General features: G+C 49.6%; 1 protein-coding gene across 6 annotated transcripts in view; it reads right to left on the bottom strand.

The window, feature by feature from the left end:
• The window catches only part of WSCD2 (WSC domain containing 2), a 115,416-nt gene that overhangs the window by 80,737 nt on the left and 16,965 nt on the right, over positions 1–17,714 (bottom strand). For 3 of the 6 annotated variants that reach the window (XM_070769740.1, XM_070769737.1, XM_070769739.1), the window contains exon 2: positions 2,972–3,164. The exons of the other annotated variants lie outside the window; for them this stretch is intronic. The gene's annotated coding sequence lies outside the window, so the exon portion shown is untranslated. The remainder of the gene's footprint in view (positions 1–2,971; positions 3,165–17,714) is intronic. 6 annotated transcript variants of the gene reach the window in all.

Consider the following 17,714-nt stretch of genomic DNA (forward strand, 5'->3'; position numbering starts at 1 on the left):
CACAACTAGCCAACGATGGATTCGATTATAGACCCTTTCTCACAAGGAGGTTGTGAGGATGCAATGAATTAGTAAAATAAATGGAAGCACTTCAAAGAGGGCTGGGTTCACGGTATGTGCTCAGTAGACTTTTTGCTCCCACCACCATCAGAACCATCACCGCCATCATCACCATCCTCACCGTCATGGTCGTCGTCATCAACATCTTGGCTGCCATCATCTCTGTCATTATCACATCACCTGTGTTATCACTGTCAGCCTCATCTTCTGCCTCCCCGGTGTGTTGTGAGCACAAAGCACAGTGTTGGGCTCAGAGCTGCCGAGCCTACCCTGATCCTGAGCAAGTTTCTTAACCAGGTTAAGCATACACATACACACACACACACCCTTACTCCTAGGACATTTTCTTTGGCCAAAGAACGCTCTACCACACAAATTTGAGAATGTCTTTAGGGAGAGAAAAGTAAGTCATCCACCGCAGGTCCTGTGGAATTTATTCTCTCCTCCTAGCACAAGAAGGCCCAAGGAGAACAGCCTCCATGTTCGGCTCCTTGGCCACCCACGGGGGAAGCTGCCAAGTGAAATAACCTCCCTCGGATCTTTGATGGGCCACTCAAACAGAAGGGTCTTGTTTGGGGCATTTTATTTATTTACTGCTAGCACTGCTGCCAACCAAGTTTATACAGAGTTGCTACAGGTCAAGGTCTGGGCAGAACCTAAGGTCTGGGCTGCCTCTCCTCTCACCCAGGGAGGTTGCCTCTTGACAGCTTTTCCATTCCTTCATCCCCGACTCCACAAAGTCCATCAGCCCACTGTCTTGCTCCCCTCCCCAGGCTGCTCTTCTAATTAATTCTTCAAAGCCAGTGACACCAGGGTGATAATGAATTTATGCACAGATATTTGCATGTTAGTGGGGGGTCTTCCAGAATTTCAAGGCTCTGGGTGGGTGGGAACCGGAGAGAGTAGAAAATGGAATTTCAAAGAAGGGAAGTAATTTTTAGCAGCTCAAACTGTTGCACAAGGAAGCCTCCCACCCCCAGTTCACGCTGGCCTTGCAAACTTGACGTTGCTCTTGAGACCTGTGGATAACTTAATTGTGCAATTCTGGGCTCTCAACAGAACTAGGGGAATTCCCCAGAACACACTGAACTGGGACATTTGTTCAACATAGTCTATTGAGCATCTGACTAAGCCAGGCACAGTTCTAGATGGTGAGGTAGAGGAGAGAATGAAATGAAACTCTGGTTCTGTGTATTTTAAACGATAGGGAGCAGAAGCTTGATTTTGCTAGCTTGATATTCTGTGTGATTTTCAGAACCATCATTCATTTAAGCTAGCGTTTACTGAGGCTGGCCATGTGTTAAATGCTTACAAAAATCGTTGCTCAGTTGCCAAGTTATACCCGACTCTGTGACCCCATGAACTGTAGCACACCAGGCTCCTCTGTCCATGGGGATTTCCAGGCAAGAATACTGGAGTGGGTCACCATTTCTTTCTCCAGGGGATCTTCCTGGATCAAGGATCAAACCTGTGTTTCCTGCATTGACCAGGTGGATTCTTTACCACTGAGTCATCAGGGAAACCTCTTGCAAAAATCACCCCAGGTAATTACCACAACAACCCCATGAGGCAGGCACTATTCACATCCTCCCCATTTGACTGATGACAAAACTGAGGTGCAGTGAGGCTGAAAAACTTGGCCCAAGCTGTTCACTGAGAAACTGCAAGAACTGCGCCTTGAACCCAGAACCCCAGGGCTACCGAAGTACATGGAGGGACTTACAACCTAGTTTTGAAGTGAGAAATCAGGCTGTGACCTGAGAGATGTGTAGGAGTGCCTGGTGAAGAAGGTGGGCACAGGAGGACAGGACCCCTCATGGGGGATGGGGAGGCAGTAGCCTGGGGCGAGGTGAGTGACCTGTTTGAAGATCTGGCCCCAGGACTCCTGCCTCCAGGCCCACGTTTCTGTTCCTTTTTATACCCTTGACCTCATGAGCCCTGCTCTCTAACCAGCTAAGCTAAACCAGGGCTCAGCAGGAGCCCAAAATAGCTATGGCTTCCAGGCAAAATTAGTGCCGAGTCAATCCTGCCCCATTCATCACTCTGACTCCAACCTTGTTATTTTCAGGCAACACGGCAGAACAAGTTAGAGAGGAGAGAGGGAGAGAAGGAGACTCCTTCAATTCTGTTATATTACCAGGTTTCTAATGGAAAATCTGTTGTTTCTTGAAGAAAGTTTTTAAGACATTGGTTAATGCAACTGCAGCATCCTTTGACCCCTGCCCGCTTCCTCTGGCTTCAACACCCTGCAGAACCCACATCTCCTCTAGCCAATGTGGTCTGAGTAGGGTTAACCCCACATTCAGCTCCAAAGACGAGTCTCGACTAGACTAAGCCGATCAGCATAGCTGTCTCCCTCTCCTACCACAGTGACTGGTTCGGGAGCAGGCAGATAATCTAATTAGAGTCAACGAGACTGGCTGGGAGAGGGAGGTTCTGGTTTCTTGTGGATTGGGACAAGTAGGAGAAATGAGACTGGGCTCTTGGGGATGTCTTGTTAACGTCAGGCAGCCAAAGACCAGTTAAGGTAGAGAGGCGAGAAACTAAGATCTGATGCTTTTTGTTTCAGCCTGGATCAAACCATACCTGAAGCAAGCGCTTACAGATTTAGATGGCTGTGAGCCAAGAGAAAAGATTCTCTTTAGGAAGTCCGTTTGAGTTATGTTGTTGCCATTTTCAATCCCCCAGACGGCTCAGTGGTAGAGAATCCTCCTGCCAAGCAGGGGATGCAGGTTTGATCCTGAGGTCTGGAAGATCTGCTGGAGAAGGAAATGGCAACCCACTCCAGTATTCTTGCCTGGGAAATCCCTCGAACAGAGGACCCTGGTGGGCTACGGTCCGTGGGGTCACAAGGAATAGGACATGACTTAGCAACTAAACAACAACAACTTTCAATTTAAAAAAGTTTTACCTGTGTTAGAGCTATTGCCAGATTCTCACCCAGGTTTGTGAACATCTGTGGCCTGGGCTGTGGGAAAGCAGATATCTGGGATGGAACTGAGGTTGGACGGTGAAGGGCTTTCTGAGTCGAAGATTTGGGATGATTATGAGTCTCTGAGAGGAACAATCAGCTCTGCAGAAGTTTAAACGCAGCCCATGGGTTCCTTAAGAAAGAAGAACCACAATAATGCTTTTTGTCTATCAAATATCTGCCTGTTGTATTTTGTGCATTATCTATTCTGATCAGTCTCACCACCTGAGGAGATTGGAGTGAGGACTCCCATTTATAGTAGAGCAAATTGAGACCCAAAGAGGAGAAGTCGGACACTCGAGACACACAGTGAGCGGAGAGCTGAGCTTGGAACCCAGGTGGGTCTGCTGGGGAAACCCCCGATTCCGGCACATCACCACCTCCCTAACAGCAGCCGCCCTGGGGAGAGCCTGCTTACCCTCCGTGAGACAGGGCTTCGCGTCAGTGCCTGGAAGCAGATGACACGGCGAGTGAATTTCCCCAGGACCATTCTCTCCGCTTAACCTTGGCAGGGCCCCAAGGGCTACAAACACTTCCCCGGAAAGTCTGAGGGCTTTGCTGAACCTAACAGACGACTTCGCTTAGGAGTGGAAGCTCCAGCAGAATCACAATGCAGGAATGTCCTTGTGGGGACCACCCATAAGATTCATGAGATGTCCCCATCGCCATCATACCAAGACCAGAGGCGTGGAATCGGTACCTTACAGGTACGGAGAGAGGCTCAGGCTCATAGTCCCTGGACATTAACTGTATCTGGCTGGAACTGATCAACTTTGGGTTGTTTTATTTTTAGTGTTTATAATCATCAGCCTCTCTTTAGGGAGAGTTGTATTGATTTCAGAGGCATACAGTGGTTCAGAGGGTAAAGAATCCGCCTGCCGGTCAGTGCAGGGGACACAAGAGATTCAGGTTGGGTGGGGAAGATCCCCTGGAGGAGGAAATGGCAACCCATTCCAGTATTCTTGCCTGGAGAATCCCATGGAAAGAGGAGTCTGATGGGCCATAGTCCATGGGGTTGCAAAGTGGGACACGACTGAGCACATGGCATATATTGACTTACAGTCTCAGGTAAGTTACCTTCTTAAGTAAATAGTTTTCATTTAAAAGAAAAAAAAAAGCAATTCAATTCAAAGAAAAATTAACAAATGTGGCAAAAATCACAAAGGTGGTATGCTGATGAGTTAAGTCTGGGAGACATCTCCCCCACCCCCTCAAATGAACCCCAAACTTTTGTCTCAGTAACTTAGCAAATGGGAGAATCCAAGAGATAAAGAAAGAGGCTGAGTGAAAAGGAGAGTGGGTCCTCTTCCCTCTCCATCCTCTCCATGTCCCTCCTGCCCCAAACCTCTGAGTCAGAAGGTTAGGTGTCCTGAGCTAGGCTGTCTCCTAATTCCTGTTACCAGCTCAGTGTGGAGCTGGAAGATGGATCTTCTGGAGAGAAAGCTGAAGTGGGCAGGGAAGGTGTTTCTAAGATGAGCTCCAGGTGGGAGGACCAGCAGGGTCTGTTAAAGCTAAGCATCCACCTCGCCCATGACCCTGCAATTCCACTCCCAGGCACAAGCCTAAAAGCAGTGAGTGTTCTGTCTACTGAGAGACTTGCACGAGAATGTTCCTAGCAGCTCTGTTCCCTATGGCCCCAAGCTGGAGAAACAACTCACGTGTCCTTCAACACAACAGTGGGTGAAAATGAAACAAAAGGAAACGAACTGCTGTGGACTGAATAAACATAGAGGGTGAGAAAGAGGAAGGGCTCGTGTATGATGACTCGGGCAGATGACAAGACATTGGTGCTGTGGGGAGGAGATACAGAGGACCCCATGGGACATGACAGGCCCATTTATTCTCCCGACAGATAAGCATTATTACTGCCTTCATTGAGTGTGTGGGTGTGTGTGAGTGTCTCCATGCCAGAGATGGAAATGAAGACTCAGAAGCTAGAGTAACTTGCCCAAGATCGCTCAGCATGGAAGGGGAGCAACTGGACTCTGCTTCCAGTGCTCTCTTGACCACTCCTCAGTCTGTCCCAGACACTCTGATTGGAAACTGTTCAGGGGCTTGCTGTAGGCAGGAGGGAAGAGGCACTCTCACATCAATCTGGTTCTCATTTCACGGCTTGGAGATTCAGGTTCTTCCCTAAAGTGAAACCCTGAAGCCAAGTTAAAAGGCTGTCTTCATTTCTGCCTGTGTCTTGGCAAGTGATGCTCTGGCCTTGAACCTCCTCCTCTCTCTGCACTTGTCACCACCTACTCCCTCCGCCCCCACCCCCACCCCTCCGCCTCCAGGGGCAATTTAATCTCTGGGTGTCCAGTTCCCTGACACTCTCCAGGAAGGAGGTCAGTAGGGTGAATTGCAGCATTAGCATAAATTATTGACCCAGTGCCGTGGCGGCCACTGAAGGACATTGTGCGTAACCCACGCCGGGGCCCCCAGCCTCAGATCACTGGTAAGTTCAGGCTGTGCAGAGAAGGCAGAAGAAACCTACCAAGTGTAGGAGGTTGGCTGACCCCGTTCCCGCCTCAGACATCCCTCCCGCTGGCTGTCTGCGGGTCTTGGATGAGCCTCCCACAGGTGACAGGACAGTTTTCAGAGGATTTAATTTGGGCGTGATTTCCCTAACATGGTTCTCTCCTCCCCACCTCAAGCAGGTATCTGGTCTTGTTGTGACACCTGGTCTCAGGGATGCATTTGCAGGGCAGGAAATAGAAGCAGCCCACGAGTCAAAGGCTGTTCTGGTGTTTGTAGGAGGCCAGAGCGGGGCTGCAAACTCAAATGCCCACAGGGGCCAAGGAAGGGAGTTGGGGGCCACATGTAATTTAATGTAGAAACAACAACGAGAGACCCCACATGCCTCGGAGGGGGCAGCACTTGGTACCCAGCTCCAGGCCACGGCCACCTGTTTTTGTTTGTGTGCTTAGTCACTCAGCCATGTCGACTCTGCCACCTTTTAGACTGTAGCCCACCGGGCTCCTCTGTCCATGGGGTTTTCCAGGCCAGAACACTGGAGTGGGTTATCATTTCCTTCTCCAGGAGATCTTTCTGACTCAGGGACTGAATCTGCATTTGGACATTATCAATTTTCTCAGAGATACTGGACATCTAGGGGCTTCCCCAATGGCTCAATGGGTAAAGAATCCACCTGCAATGCAGAAGACACAGGAGACGTGGGTTCCATCCCTTGGTCAGGAAGATCCCCTGGAGGAGGAAATGGCGACCTGTTCCAGTATGGGTGCGTTAGTCACTCAGTCATCTCCGATTCTTTGCGACCCCATGGACCATAGCCCGCCAGGCTTCTCTGTCCATGGGATTCTCCAGGTAAGAATACTGGAGTGGGTTGCCATCCCCTTCTCCAGAGGATCTTCCTGACCCACGGATCGAACCCTGATCTCCTTCATTGCAGGTGGATTCTTAACCGTTTGAGCTATAGGGAAGTCCAACTGTTCCAGTATTCTCACCTGAAAAATCTCATGGACAGAGAAGCCTGGTGGGCTACAGTCCATGAGGTCTTAAAGAGTCAGACACGACCGAGTGACTAAGCATGCATCGGACATCTGGATTTTTATACAAAATATTCCACTTTTTAAATCTTGGAAGCTAAAGATTTGAAAAACACAGAAAAATCAAAATTATGGAGACAGTAAAAAGGTCAGTGGTTAGCCAGGGGTTGGAGGAAGAGAGGGATGGAGCAGAGGGTTTTTCTAGGGCAGTGACATGATTCGGCCTGATTCCGTAATGGTGACTATGTGTCATTATACATTTGTCAAAAGCCGCAGGATGCACAGCACAGAGTGAACTCTGGCGTAAGCTATGGATTTTAGGGAATAATAATGTACCAGTACGGGCTCACCAGTTGTACAAATAGACCACACTAACACAAGATGTTAATTTCCAGGGGAACTGGGCAGAGGCGGGTGGGGGTGTGTTGAAAGGGTGTATAGAAACTGTTTGTACTTTCTGTTCAATCTTTCTGTAAGTTTAAAAATGCTCCCTCCCCCAGAGACTTTCCTGGGGGTTCAGTGGCTGGGACTCCACGCTCCAAGGTGCAGGGGGCCCAGGTTCCACCCCTGGTCAGGGAACTTGATCCCACCTGCCCCAGCTAAGGATCCCACATACTGCAACTAAGACCCGGCACAGCCAAATAAAAATGTTCCTCAAATAAAGCCTATTAATTAAATAAATATAGCAAGCCAGAGTGAAACATCTGGGAGCCTCGTTCAATCTTAAAACTGTTTATTAGCAAACCCGGTTGAAAGCTCATTGATGGGCCTGCAGGGGGGTCTTGGAGAGGAGGTTGGGGGAGCGGAAACAATTTTTCTGTGACAGGGAACCAGACCAGAAGTGGAAAACAGGTCCTGGCAGAGGCCCAAGGGGAGTGGGTGGACTCTTAATGCCAGAAATACCGACCTAGGCACAGATTGCTAGCCTGGCCCAGAAGCAGCATGTTTGCAGACTTGGAGGAGACAGACCAGATCGATGAATGGATTTTGATGGTGACTAGGTGGGCCCAGTGATGATGAAAATTAAGTCTCCTGCAACCCAGTAGAGACTCCAAGTCTAATCTGAATTCACTCAAAGAGATATAAGAAAATGGATGCTTCCGGTGCACCTGAATTTGTGGCCTTAAATAGATTCCTTGATGCCCACCACCCACAGCTGCCCGCTTCAAAGGAATTCAGCAATCTGTCGAGCCAGATTCTTAAATGTGCTGGCTCCTCAAGTAGACAGACAGGGCTGGATTGCAACCCATTCTTAGAAAGGCTCTGCTCAAATCCACCCAAAATTCATCCCCTGATCCCTCTACTACTGAGTCCAGCTTGCTGCTAAGTCGCTTCAGTCCTGTCCAACTCTGTGCAACCCCATAGACGGCAGCCCACCAGGCTTACCTGTCCCTGGGATTCTCCAGGCCAAGAACACTGGAGTGGGTTGCCATTTCCTTCTCCAATGCATGAAAGTGAGAAGTGAAAGTGAAGTTGCTCAGTCGTGTCCGACTCTAGCTACCCCATGGACTGCAGCCCACCAGGCTCCTCCGTCCATGGGATTTTCCAGGCAAGAGTACTGGAGTGGGGTGCCATTGCCTTCTCCGAGTCCAGCTTACGGGAAAACTAACATCTGGGAAGGCCATTTCACAAGTATCTTTTTAGACAGTTTTAACAGCTACCATTCATGGGTGCTGAGCTGTCCCGATTGGTTACCCTGTGAATAACGCATCGTTCAGGGGAGGAAGCATCTCTGGGATGCTGCATGACCCTTCTGAGGCTACCTGGGCGACCAGGGCACAGTCAGGTATGCACCCAGCACCTCCACCTCCTCTTTGGGGTGCACTGAATCAACTGCCTTCATTTTCTCTCCATCTGACAGTCTATTTCCACAATGCAAAGCTGACGAACGATTTTATTTTTTGTTCACGTGGGACCGTTAAGAGTTTTGGCAAGCATTTAGGAAGCATCTTAAAAATAGTTTCAGAAATATTACATTTGAACAATATTTGAACGGCACAGATGGCTTGCTGATGCAGAATGATGGGGAAGGGAGTGCTGCATCGGGGAGGGTGCTCAATGTCGATTTCAAAGAACCTAACATGCCTCCTCGTACACGGGGTCAACAACAGTTCCCTGCATCCCCTGAATGACCCAGGAAAGGCATGGGCTTTGACTGGATCATCTACATCTTCCCCAGACAACCTGCATGGGAGGCAGAATGGGAACAGTAAGAACAGCGGTATATGACCATCCCAAACTCCCTGACTAGCCCTTCCCTCGGCAATCCTAAGTTCATTTTATATGTCTGTGAGTCTCTTTCTGTTTTGTAAATTCATTTGTATCATTTCTATTTAGACACACTACTATATTTAAAATGGATAACCAACAAGGATCTATTGCATAGCACATGGAACTCTTAATGTTATGTGGCAGCCTGGGTGGGAGGCAGGGTTTGGGGGAGAATGTATACATGCATATGTATGGCTGAGTCCCTTCTGTTCACCTGAAACTCTCATAACATTGTTAATCAGCTAGACTTGAATACAAAATAAAAAGATAAAAAAAAACCACGTTGTTGTTGCTGATATTTATGGAGCACTAACTAAGTGTGATACTTCGGCCACCTCATGAGAAGAGTTGACTCATTGGAAAAGACTCTGATGCTGGGAGGGATTGGGGGCAGGAGGAGAAGGGGACGACAGAAGATGAGATGGCTGGATGGCATCACCGACTCGATGGACATGAGTTTGGGTGAACTCTGGGAGTTGGTGATGGACAGGGAGGCCTGGTGTGCTGCAATTCATGGGGTTGCAAAGAGTCGGACACGACTGAGCGACTGAACTGAACTGAAGTAGTGTGAGGCACTGCTGCTGCTGCTAAGTCGCTTCGGTCGTGTCCGACTCTGTGCGACCCCATAAACGGCAGCCCACCAGGCTCCCCCGTCCCTGGGATTCTCCAAGCAAGAACACTGGAGTGGGTTGCCATTTCCTTCTCCAATGCATGAAAGTGAAAAGTGAAAGTGAAGTTGCTCAGTCGTGTCCGACCCTCAGCGACCCCATGGACTGCAGCCTTCCAGGCTCCTCCGTCCACGGGATTTTCCAGGCAGGAGTACTGGAGTGGGGTGCCATTGCCTTCTCCAACTGGGCTGTGCCTTTTGCATAGGTTGTTGTTGTTGTTCAGCCACTAAGTGATGTCCAGCTCTTGTGATCCAATGAATTGCAATCCCTGGGCTCCTCTGTCCATGGGATTTCTCAGGCAAGGATACTGGAGCGGGTTGCCATTTCCTTCTCCAGGGGATTTCCTGACCCAGGGATTGGACCCGCATCTCCTGCAACCCCTGCAGGGGCAGGTGGATTCTTTACCACTGAGACACCAGTCAAAGGTGTCTCAAAGTTTGAGACACCTTTCAAACTTATGATTCAGTTCTACTATTATCCCCAGTGTATGCATGAGAATGCTGAGGCTCAGACAGCTGAAGTACCTTGCTCAAGGTCATGTAGCTCCTCCTAAGCAGTGGCTCTAGGATTTACCCAGGTCTGTACACTCACCACTCATTTATGAGGGTTTCCAGTCCTATGAGGGGCCTTTCGGTGTGTGTTGACATCTTGGCATTATCTCACACATCATGCTGACTTTTCTTCTATCATTCAATCAGTCTTCAGCAACCAGATAATATACCGAGTCCTTATTCTAGGCCTGGTGAGATGGCTACAAGACCGAATAAAACAATCTCCCCACTAACAGCCATGACCTATGTGCGCATACGGTGCCCCGTGAGGTCCAGGAAGAATGAGTCATGCTGGCTCTGGGGTTGGATAGAGTCCTTTGGTGCCTCCAACTGCACTGCATACTCTAGGCATCCCTGTCAAAACTAGCCTGTCTCATCTTCCAGTGTTTGATTATTAACATACAGTGGGCTAAGAGCAAAACCACATCATGTCTGAGCAAGAGGGAACCTTAGGGGTCATCCCCATCGTACAGATTTGGAAACTGAGGCCCCAGGAAAGAATGAGTCTTGGCTAACATCACACAGCAGATCCAGAACCCACACCTAGGTCTCTTCACTCCCCTCTCAGCCTTCTTTTCACAACATCACTGCGATGGTTGATTTTATGTGTCCACTTGACGGTGCCTGGGTGCCCACACATTTGGTCAAACATGACTCTGGGTGTACCTGAAAGGGTGTCTCTGGATGAGATTAACATATGAATCCATAGCTGAGGAAAGCAGGTTGCGCTCCCCAATACATGTGGCCCTCATTCTTGGGCATGGCAACGGTAAGATATTTTCCTTCTGAGAAGCTTTCTAGAACCATTTTGTCGTGGGCAGAATGAAGACCCCCTCCCCCAAAGATGCCCATGTTCTAATCCCTAAAACCATTGACTCTGTTACCTTACAGGCAAAAGGGACTGTGCAGATACGATTAAGTTAAAGGTCTGGGGATGGGGAGATTACCTGGGGTTATCCAGTGGGCACAACTTTATCACAAGGGTCCTTAGAAGAGGGAGGTGGGAGGGTCAGCGTCAGAGAAGGAGATACGACATGAGAAGGTGGCCTAAGGGAGAAGTCACTCTCTGCCTGAGTGTCTTCCAGCTAGGACACCATGTCTGTCTTCTGCCTTCAGCCTCAGACTGGACCTTATACCATCAGCTCTCCTGAGTGTCCAGCTCTTTAACTGCAGACCTTGAGATTCAAAGCTTCTGAAATTAAGTCGATCCCTTATAACATGTCTGTCTCTCTCTTCGGTTCTGTTTCTCTGGAGAACCTTGACTAATGCAGGCAGCAGGCTGGGAATCAGGGCAAATTTGCCATCTAGGAAGCCTAGTCGCCTTTCCCTGTGGCAATCCGGAATTCTCTGCCGTGGGGTGTTCACATGCTCGTAGTATTCCACGAGGCACTCGTAGGTGCTTCACACATCAACCTCCCCTAAAATGTCAATAGTTACGTAATTATTTAAATGGGAATACTTAGAAAATTTATAAGTGAACATCGAACCTTGATTTTACATATATTATCACTTAGGATGAAGCTGAATAAAATAGTGAGTTGATAGAAGAGCCACTTTAAGAGGAACATGCAGCTCTGGGGAGTTCTCTGAAGGTAGATCAAGAAATGCTGGAGTTTGGGGAGATCATTCCTCTAAAAAAGATACGTTAATGGAGGGGATTTTGAATTTCTGGGCATGGGGGTGGGAACACACCTCCCCTCTGAGAAGCTTCCTAGAACCCTTTTGTCATGGGCACAGTGAAGACCCCCCCAAAAGATGACCATGTCCTAATCGCCGGAACCTATGACTCTTACTCTACATGCAAAAGAAACCTGGCAGTTAAGGGTCGTGAGATGGGGATTATCCAGTGGGCACAACACCATCACATGCATCTTTAGTAGAGGGAGGCAAGAGGTGAGAGGTCAAACCGGGAAATGCAACATCAGAAGTTGAGACCAGAGTGATATGGTTGCTGACTTTGACAACAGAAAGGGGTCATGAGCCAAGGAATGTGGGCAACCTCTAGAAGCTGGAAAAGGCAAGGAAACAATTTCTTCTAGCGCCCCCAGAAGGAACACAGCCCTGCCCCTATCTTGATTTTATCCTAAGGAGACCCATTTTGGACATCTGAGCTTCAGAACTATAAGAGAATAAATGTGTGTTGTTTTAAGCCATTGAGTTGATGTTGTTACAGCAGCAATAGGAAGCACACACACCCTTTATCATCTCTAAGGGACCGATCACATACTCTGAGGACACACAGAGGGACTCTCCACTCTCCCTTCCAGCGCCCCTGCCTTCCCTCCTGCGAAAACAGTGAGAATACCTTCAGCCTGTTGCTGCAACTGTGTGTTAGCATCACCTGTTAGCTGGCTAAGGAAAACCTTCCAGAATCCAGGAGGGTGGTGGCATCACCTGTCATTCATTTGCCCCCACGTCGACTCCTCCCCTTCTCCACCCCGCACTCTGCCTTAGTTAGGGTGGTCTTCATGAACCACACCCACAGGCTGTCTGACTTCCACTTGAGTTAGGCCAATGTGAGGGCAGGCGAGGAGAAAGTAGGTATAAAATGGGCAGAGCATTCCTTCCCCCAGTCCCTCTCTCTCTGTGGAGTCACCAGGGTCGGCTGAGCCCCTCCACCAAAGACCCGATCCCTCTCCACACACTTTGCTCTGGGCTTCTGCCACCTCTCTTGCGCTTTGCCTTTTCAGGACTAGAGGTGGTAACAGCTCCCCTCGGGCACTAACCCTGGAGTGCGGCACCATCCGCTGTGATTCCCCCACTTTGCACACCGTCCGCCTTCATAGACTCTCGTCTGCTGCCCAATCTGAGTGAGTCATCGCTTTCTCCAGGCTCCTACTGATACCATAGATGTTTCAAACACAATACAGACAAGTGAAGCCACTTGTCCAGGATCAAGAACCAGGCAGCGGGAGAGACAGCCCAGGTCTGTCCAAAACCCCTGGCTAGAGGGTGGTGCCAGGGCAGCCCGTGGGCTGTGGGCTGCAGAGAGCCAGGGGACAGGCTGTTCTTGTTCATTTTCCAATTTGAGTTCACGGCCAACCGTTAGTGATTTGGTGCTTTGGAATGCAAACCCAGAGGTCCTGCTTCTGAAAGATAAACCAGCATTGCTGCTTCTAAGTGTGTGTTATGTCACCCTTGCAATGGCCTCAATGAGGTAAGTACTAGCACTGACTCAGTTTCCTATATGGGTAAACTGAGGCACGAAGATTAAAACCACTGGATCGAGGTGACTCAGCTAAGCAAGCTGAAGAGCTGGGAGCTGAACCTAGCTCAGTGATCAACCATGGCAAACTGAGTCCCATGGGGCCTGCGTCAGGTCACCTGCCTGGCCCCTAAGGACATCTGAGCTTGCCACTCCTTCCCTGGGCTCTTTCATGTTTCCAGGGCAGGAACATCCAGCCCTCCCCTCAGCCTCCTGGGTGGGCTTGGTTCATTCCTGGGAGTCCCACCTTCATCCCCAGCAGACTTGGCCACCAAGAGGGGGAATTTGTCATCATCCCAAATGCAGCTCACTTTAAAAAATCTCTGCTCACGGCTATCTCGATTACCCAGCACCGATGCCACCCGACCCAGTATTTCTCCAGCCTCGTGGATTTCTGAGGGCATCTGGCCCCTGGCTGGAGCCTGTGGTTCCCATCCCGGTGCCCATGAACACACAGAGCCCTTGTTCTCCTGGCCCTTGCCCTTCCCAGCACAGGGTGGACCCTTGCCTCGCTTGTCTGAACAGAGCCTCTAACTTGGTCCTGCCTTGGGCGCCGTCCCCTATCAGCCCGCCAGTGGAGAAAACAAGCCATGCAGAGGCACTTTCAAAAAAAAAAAAACACAACTCAGAAATCAGAGCTGGCCAGGCGTCCTTCTCCCACTGCGTCACCTTCGGAATGGGCAGTCTTGCTGGGTTTTGTTTCCCCTCTTTCTCTTACTCTCCCTGCAATTAATGCCTCTGTGCATCCCGGAGGAGGAGGGTCTGGCTAAATGCTGTTATTGTGAGGGTAACTGAGGCTCCCCAGACACCCTGAGACGGGTCCAGGAGGGCAGAAAGGGGATCGATGGCCCGCTTATCGCAGAGCAGCCGTCCCGCTGTCTGGTGTCCCATGGTGGGCAGGGGAGGGTGCGGAGAGAGTAAGGAGAGCTGTTGCAAAGAAGGTGGTGGTGGTCGTGGGAGCAGGGAGGGGGGAAGGAATTTCTAGAAAAAAAAGATGAGATGTGTTATCTGGCCAAATAAAGTAATTAATTGGACATTAGCCTCTGGAGTAGGTTTTCATCTCCCAACCTCTCAGAGATTAGAGAGGGAACCGAATTACCCCAGGGAGCACCTCGGTGGAGTCCCTGGCCAGCATGGTCACTAAATATTTATGTGGCGTCTTTGTGTGCAAGGTATTCTGGACCCCCATTCCTTGGGGGGAGGGTGGAGGCAGCCACAAAGAAGGGGGCCTGGGCAGAGTGAGCCCTAGGTTCTAATCTTGACTTTGATTCTAACTGGTGATGTCTCCTGGCAAGTCCCTTCCCTGCTCCGGGTATCAGTTTCCCCAGATATAAACTGAGAGGGCGTGTCCAGGCGATCCTGGCTCATCCACCTCTGGCCAAGCAACTTGAGAATTTCTCCAAAGATGCTGAAGCTGGACGACAGTGGGGTAGCCCAAAAGTATGAGTGTACTGAACACACTGAACTGTACACTCAGAAGTGGTTAAGACGGCAAATCTTATGTGTATTCTACTGCGATTTAAAAATTGGGAGGAAAGGGTAAAAAATTTTTAAAGAATGGATTTACTATCTATTGCATGGATAACACTATACAAAGAAGGCGGTGAATACGGCAGTGCCTGCCTTACAAGGGGCCATTTTACCTCAAGGAAGAGAGGCTTTTGGTTTTCTTTTGTGGTTGCCATTTTAAAATAAATTCCAAGAGTCTGTAAACTGTATCCAAAGGGTCACATGCCAGATTCGGCTGCCTGTGTTTATAAATAATGCACAGAAAGTTTTGTTGGAATAAGAAGGAAGAAGGAAGGAGGAAGAAAGAAGGAAGAAAAAGACAGAGGAAGGGAGGGACAGAGGGGCAGAGGGAGGGAGGAAGGAAAAGGAAAAACTCTCTACTGCAATAAGCATGGCATGCACTATTACATATCTTGTGTATATATATATCTCCTTCCCTCTACTTGGATAACAGAACCCCTATCTTTGGAAGGAGGCAGCGATTTGCCAATTCCCAAGGAATGTGTTATGATTGATCTAAACCAGTGGTCTTAACTAGAGGCGATTTTGTCCCCTAGGGGGCACGTGGCAATGCCCGGAGACATTTTTGGTTGTCACAATTGAAGGGGGTGGTGTTCCTGGCATTGGACGCTGCTCAACATCCTACCAGGCACACAAGACAGCCCCCTACAACCGGGAGTTATCCAGCCCCAAACGCTCCTGCTGCAGATGGGATGTCAGTAGCTAGACCAGTAAACCAATCAGCAGGACCTCAGCTGAGCAAGAATCCTAGGAGACAGCATGTGATACGGTGAGGAACAGTCTGAGGAGCCTTGAAGCATGACCACGCTGGGCCCCCACAGCAGAGGCTGAGCCCTGGGGACAGGGTGGGGAGGAGAGGCAGCCACAGAGGGGCCAGGAGCCCCATCTCGGGAGACAGACTCAGGTCAGAGGAGGGTTTATGAGGCAAGGACCCAGGGCCAGACCAGTGGCTGCAGAGGGAGGCTGGTCCACGGCTCTAACAACAGGCTCTTCTTTTTTAAGAGCCTCTCACAGAGGTCTGCCCAGCGTGTCTGCTCAACCTGGCCACGGCGAGCCACAACAGGCTTTGGGCCTGACCTCTGAGACGGGGCTGTCTGTGTTGCTTCTGGATCCAGGGTCAGGACAGGATTAGCAGAGAGCCTGCCAAAGGGAAGGCCAAAGAGAGGACCGGGATCCACTCCCAAGCATGCACTATGGCATCCGAGTCCGCCCATCTCTCTCTGCAGCACCTCCTCCCTCTGCTGCTTCTGAACTGCAGCTGGACAAATGCACGATGCACCTCTGCAACATGCCATCTCCCCGAGCTGAGCTCCCCCTGACCCACAAATATTCTCCACCCTCTTCCTTTGCTCGGTTAATTCCCACCCATCCTTCTCATCCCCGTCTCCACATCTCTTCCTTGGAGACCCCGTGAAATAAGTTGAGTCTCCTTCCTGTAGGTTCCTACAATGTGCCAGTCTTTCCCCTTGGATAAGCTCATGACACATCCCTGAAATTATTTATTTAAAATCTATCCGATCGGAGGGGAAGGAGAGCAGAGTGGTTAAGAGCAACAGCCTTCTGCATCAGACAGAAGCACTGGGGCCAGGGAGATGAGGTTAAGCAGGAAGAGGCTAGGGGGCTTTGTGAAATGTACAGAATCTCCTTGCAGGACACTTCGAAATGCAGCCTTGAAAATTAACATGTCAGTGGGAATCCTTTGATCATTTCTCCTTTGCAGACTAGAGGGAAAGGAAAAGCACTTTGGGGTGAAGCCATTACTAAGAGGGGAAAGGGGAGTCAGCCTCAGATTCCCAGGCAGATAGCTCTGTTCCATTCCTGGCTGTGTGGCTCTGGGCAACTCACTCCACCTCTCTGATCCTCACAGTCTCCACTTGTAAAAACGGGATGACAGTAGTAATCTCACGATGTTGTCAGAGGCTTTAACGAGGCAATCTATCCAAAGCCCAGAGCCTGGCATGTAACAACCGCTCAATAAACAGTTGTTATTATATGACAGTATCTGACACCTGAAAAGACCCTGAACTTGGTTTCTACAGATCTGGGTTCAAGCTTGATTCCTAAAGATCTGGGTTCAAGCTTGATTCCACCACTCATTTCCTACTTTTTTTTTTTTTTTTTCCTCCTCACATCACTTAACCTCTCTGACCCCTCCTCTGTCATATGATGAATGGACCATGAGTCCCAGAAAGGATAATGAAGAGGGCTGGAATCACCACCATAATAAATACAAAGGTAGCTCTATTTATTGATCTAGTCACTTTACCGTCTCCCAAGCCCTTCACAGTTTTCCAAGCCCATCCCCGACCCTATCATCTCACGCTCATTCATTCAACAAACATTCAGTGAGCACCACTATGAGTGAGCCAGGCTTCACATTCTGGGCACCGGGGAAACAACAGTCAAGGGCACAAAAATCTCAGTCCTCACGGAACGTAAATTCTTGTGCAATAGGTCTTGACTCGGGGGCGATGTTGCCCCCTTGCCCTGCCAGGGACGTTGGTCAAAGTCTGGAGAGGTTTTTTTTTAGGTTGTCACCTCCCAGGAAGGGGGTACTACTGGCATCCAGTGGGTGCAGAGGCCAGGGATGCTGCTGAAACATCCCAGGATGCCCAGGACAGCTCCCAACAACAAACAATCACGTGGTCCAAAATGTCAATAGATTCGAGGCTGAGGACACCTTGTTCTTGAGGGAAGAAGCAGAGAGTAAACAAAATCAACGTGCCAATCACATGGTAGATTAGAAGATGATAAGAGCCGTGGAGGAAAAGGGCATGGGATGCCAGGAACACCGGGGTGGCCATGGCGAGGAGGGGCTGGATTTACTCAGAGTCGCTTGTGGGGCAGCCGATGGAGCATGGGAGTCAAAGATGCCTCTGAGGCTCTTGGCCTGAGCATGTGGAAGCTTCAGTGAAGAGCCCTGCCCAACAGCCTCTTTCCAGCCATTCTCAACCCTTTCCCACC

Source organism: Bos indicus, chromosome 17 (genome assembly GCF_029378745.1).
Source record: "Bos indicus isolate NIAB-ARS_2022 breed Sahiwal x Tharparkar chromosome 17, NIAB-ARS_B.indTharparkar_mat_pri_1.0, whole genome shotgun sequence".
Taxonomy (NCBI): domain Eukaryota; kingdom Metazoa; phylum Chordata; class Mammalia; order Artiodactyla; family Bovidae; genus Bos; species Bos indicus.